This window comes from Phoenix dactylifera, chromosome 10, assembly GCF_051530095.1.
Source record: "Phoenix dactylifera cultivar Ajwa chromosome 10, Ajwa_hap1_PhDact_Kaust_v1.1, whole genome shotgun sequence".
NCBI classification, from domain to species: Eukaryota; Viridiplantae; Streptophyta; class Magnoliopsida; order Arecales; family Arecaceae; genus Phoenix; species Phoenix dactylifera.
Window position 1 is genome coordinate 4,200,001 of NC_143199.1, and position 5,000 is coordinate 4,205,000.

Consider the following 5,000-nt stretch of genomic DNA (forward strand, 5'->3'; position numbering starts at 1 on the left):
GCCGCGCGCGCGCGGAGTTGGATCGGCCTTACTTGGTCCGATCCTTCGCCCTCGCATGTTGCGTGGGCTCGGTCCCGTCCCGTTCGGTGAAATCTTTGTCCGCTCTGGTGCGTCCCTGTGGGTTCCTTTGTCGGTTTTGCGGGTTCGGCCGGGCCTTCCGTGCCGGCCCGTCGGCTCGCTCGGATGGGCCCCGCGGAGTTGGCCCACGACGGAGCCGGCACGCTCCTTCCGCTGGTGCGGCGCTCGGTCTATTCCTTCGGTCGGCCCTTGCGGCGGCCGTGCGCGGTGCTTCGGATCGGTCGGCCGGTCTTCCCGTCCCTCATGAAGTGTTCGCGGCCGCGCGCGCGCGGAGTTGGATCGGCCTTACTTGGTCCGATCCTTCGCCCTCGCATGTTCCGTGGGCTCGGTCCCGTCCTGTTCGGTGAGGGAGGGCGGCCCCGAATCTTTGTCCGCTCTGGTGCGTCCCTGTGGGTTCCTTTGTCGGTTTTGCGGGTTCGGCCGGGCCTTCCGCGCCGGCCCGTCGGCTCGCTCGGATGGGCCCCGCGGAGTTGGCCCACGACGGAGCCGGCACGCTCCTTCCGCTGGTGCGGCTCTCGGTCTACGCCTCCAGCCGGCCCTTGTGGCGGCCGTGCGCGGCGCTTCGGTTCGGTCGGCCGGTCTTCCTGTCCCTCACGAAGTGCTCGCGGCCGCGCGCGCGCGGAGTTGGATCGGCCTTACTTGGTCCGATCCGTCGCCATCGCATGTTGCGTGGGCTCGGTCCCGTCTCGGTGAAATCTTGGGCCGCTTTGGTGCGTCCCTGTGGGTTCCTTTGTCGGTTTTGCGGGCTCGGCGCCGGGCCTTCCGCGCCGGTCCGTCGGCTCGCTCGGACGGACCGTGCGCAGGTGGTCCCCGACGGAGCCGGCACGCTCCTTCCGCTGGCGCGGCGCTCGGTCTATGCCTCCGGCCGGCCCTCGCGGCGGCCGTGCGCGGCGCTTCGGTTCGGTCGGCCGGTCGTCCCGTCCCTCACGAAGTTCCTGCGGCCGCGCGTGCGTGGAGCGGGATCGGCCTTACTTGGTCGGATCCGTCGCCCTCGCCTGTTGCGGGGGCTCGGTCCCGTCCCGTTCGGTGAAAGCTTTGCCCGCTCTGGTGCGTCCCCGTGGGTTCCTTTGTCGGTTTTGCGGCCTTGGCGGCGGGCCTTCCGTGTCGGCCCGTCGTGGGCCCGCTGCGCGTCCGTGCGCGGTGCTTCGGATCGGTAGGCCCGTCGTCTGGGTCCCTTACGAAGCTTTGCGCGACCGCTCCTTTGTCGCCGGTCCCCTGTTAGGGCTGACCGAGCCCTCCGTTCGCCCCCTGGCCCGTCGCATGGGCCCCCGGCGCCTCCGCGGCGCCCCACCGAAAACTGTCACGACGCGCATCCAGCGCCGACGAGGTCGCAGGTTACGTGCGGCAGCCGGGGGGCTAGGCCGAGCGGCGGCGGGCCCGCCCACGGACGGGCGCGGGGAGGAGCGCAGCCGGCACGCGGCGCGGAGCGGCGGCGGCATGCCGCCGGGCGGCCGTCGGCTCAACCGTGCCCGAGTCCCGCGGGCACCGCGTCGCCCGGCCGGCGCGAGCGGCGGCGGGCCCGCCCGCGGACGGGCGCGGGGAGGAGCGCAGCCGGCACGCGGCGCGGAGCGGCGGCGGCATGCCGCCGGGCGGCCGACGGCTCAACCATGCCCGAGTCCCGCGGGCACCGCGTCGCCCGGCCGGCGCGAGCGGCGGCGGGCCCGCCCGCGGACGGGCGCGGGGAGGAGCGCAGCCGGCACGCGGCGCGGAGCGGCGGCGGCATGCCGCCGGGCGGCCGACGGCTCAACCATGCCCGAGTCCCGCGGGCACCGCGTCGCCCGGCCGGCGCGAGCGCACGAGGGCGGGAGGCAACCGGGCGGCGCCTGCGGAACCGGATGCGACGGCCGGCGCGGCACGGCCCCGACGGGTCCGCACCGAAGACCAGCGCGGTGCAGATCGACCGCTGATGAGGTCAGAGGTTACGTGCGGCAGCCGGCCGGCTGGCCCGAGCGGCGGCCGGCACGCGACGGGGATCGAGCGGCCCCGACGGCTTGCAGCCGGGCGGCCGACGGCTAGGCCGTACCGGAGTCCCGCGGTCGTTCGGGCGAAGGGGCGCATGCTGCGGGAAAGGCCTGCGGCGGCGAACCGTCCGCCCGGCCGGCCAAGCCTTCCGCGGCGGCGCGCACGTGGCGGCGCGGCCGAGATGACCGAGCGAAGCCCCGGCGATGGGCGGCGCGCACGTGTCCGTGCGGCCGAGATGACCGAGCGAAGCCCGGGCGGCGCCCGCCGTGCGCCCTGCCGGATCGCGCCTTCCGCCGGCGCGCAACGCCGGTCCCGCGTTCCGGCCGCGGGAGAGGCCTGCGTCGGCGAACCGTCCGCCCCGCCGGCCGAACCTTCCGCGGCTGCGCGCACGTGTCCGTGCGGCCGAGATGACCGAGCGAAGCCCCGGCGACGGGCGGCGCCCGCCGTGCGCCCCGGCGGATTGCGCGGCCCGCCGGCGCGCAACGCCGGGCCCACGTTCCGGCTGCGGGAAAGGCCTGCGGCGGCGAACCGTCCGCCCCGCCGGCCGAACCTTGCGCGGCGGCGCTTACGTGTCCGTGCGGCAGAGATGACCGAGCAAGCTCCGGCGATGGGCGGCGCCCTCCGTGCGCCCCGCCGGATCGCCTGCGAGCGGCGAGCGTCCGGGCGGGCCCCTTTCGCAACTTCCCTCGGTACTCTAAACACCCCTTGCCTCTCGGTCTTCCCCCCGACCCTCTCGGTATTTGCTCGGATATGTGCATGCATCGTCCCTCGTCGCCTTCGGTTATCCTCCCCGGGGTGGGCTTTGCGCCGACGCGCCAACGGGGTGGTAGGGGGGCTGCAGCCGCGGCCGCCGCGTTTCGCCATCCGCGCGTGCGCCGCCGGATCCGAGTGGAGGTCGCGGGCGACTCGTCGATGCTTGTACTAGGGGCGCATGCCGGCAGCCCCCCGCGGGGTGCGGGACCCCCGATCGGCGTGCGAGGGACGGGCGTCCGGGCGGGCCCCGTTTCCAACTTCCCTCGGAACATTAAAACCCCCCGACCCCCTCGGTCTTCGCTCCGGCCCTATCGCTATTGCTCGGATATGTGCATCCACCGTCCCTCGTTGCCTTCGGTTATCTACCCCAGGGTGGGCCTTGCGCCGATGCCCCGATGGGGTGGCAGGGGTGGGGCTGCCGCGGCCGGCGCGTTTCGGCATCCGCGCTTGGGGGCTCGGACCCGAGTGGAGGTCGCGGGCGGCTCGTCGATGCCTGCACCGGGAGCGCATGCCGGCAGCCCCCCGCGGGGCGCCGGACCCCCGATCGGCGTGCGATGGACGGGGGGAGGGGCGGGCCCGGTTTGCAAATTCCCTCGGTACTTTAAAATCTCACGGCCCTGTCGGTGCTCCCTCCGGCCCTATCGCCACTGCTCGGATATGTGCATCCACCGTCCCTCGTTGCCTTCGGTTATCTACCCCGCGGTGGGCTTTGCGCCGATGCCCCGATGGGGTGGCAGGGGGGCACGCTCTAGGCCGTGCCACGGGGCGCGGGCGCCGGCGCCGTACGTCCCTCGCGGCGGCCGTGAGCGGCACCTCGGCTTGCTCGGTCTGTCCTCCCGGGACGCGCGACCCGTGTGACCCGGACGCGCATCCCGTGCGACCGGGACGCGTGTCCGGGCCGTTCCCGTTTGCAACGCTCCTCGGTACTTTGGAACGCTTGGGGTGGGCTTTGGGCGGATGCCCCGCCGGGGTGGTAGGGAGGGGGGGCGGCTGCTGCCGCGGCGGGACTTCCGCTCCACTCCGCACAAGTCCGTCGCCTCGCGGCGGGCGCGCCCGGCACCGTTCGTCCCCGAGGGAGCCGGCACGCGCCCGCCGAGGCCCCGGCGCATGGGCGCCGCCGCCGGCCGTCCGCGCGGCGGCCGTGCGCCGGCTTCCTCCGTCGGCCCTCCCGGGATGCGCGACCCGTGCGACCGGGACGCGCATCCCGTGAGACCGGGACGCGTGTCCGGGCCGTTCCCGTTTGCAACGCTCCTCGGTACTTTGGAACGCTTGGGGTGGGCCTTGGGCGGATGCCCCGCCGGGGTGGTAGGGAGGGGGGGCTGCTGCTGCCGCGGCGGGACTTCCGCTCCACTCCGCACAAGTCCGTCGCCTCGCGGCGGGCGCGCCCGGCACCGTTCGTCCCCGAGGGAGCCGGCACGCGCCCGCCGAGGCCCCGGCGCATGGGCGCCGCCGCCGGCCGTCCGCGCGGCGGCCGTGCGCCGGCTTCCTCCGTCTGCCCTCCCGGGATGCGCGACCCGTGCGACCGGGACGCGCATCCCGTGAGACCGGGACGCGTGTCCGGGCCGTTCCCGTTTGCAACGCTCCTCGGTACTTTGGAACGCTTGGGGTGGGCCTTGGGCGGATGCCCCGCCGGGGTGGTAGGGAGGGGGGGCTGCTGCTGCCGCGGCGGGACTTCCGCTCCACTCCGCACAAGTCCGTCGCCTCGCGGCGGGCGGGCCCGGCACCGTTCGTCCCCGAGGGAGCCGGCCCGCGCCGGCCGAGGCCCCGGCGCATGGGCGCCCCCGCCGGCCGTCCGCGCGGCGGCCGTGCGCCGGCTTCCTCCGTCGGCCCTCCCGGGACGCGCGACCCGTGCGACCGGGACGCGCATCCCGTGCGACCGGGACGCGTGTCCGGGCGGTTCCCGTTTGCAACGCTCCTCGGTACTTTGGAACGCTTGGGGTGGGCTTTGGGCGGATGCCCCGTCGGGGTGGTAGGGAGGGGGGGCTGGCGCCGCCGCGGCGGGCCTTCCGCCCCCCTCCGCACAAGTCCGTTGCCTCGCGGCGGTCGTGCCCGGCACCGTTCGTCCCCGACGGAGCCGTCGCGCGCCCGACGACTTTCCGGCGCACGGGCGCCGCCGCCGGCCGTCCGTGCGCGGCGGCCGTGCGCCACTTCGGCTTCGTCCGTCGGCCCTCCCGGGACGCGCGACCCGTGCGACCGGGACGCGCATC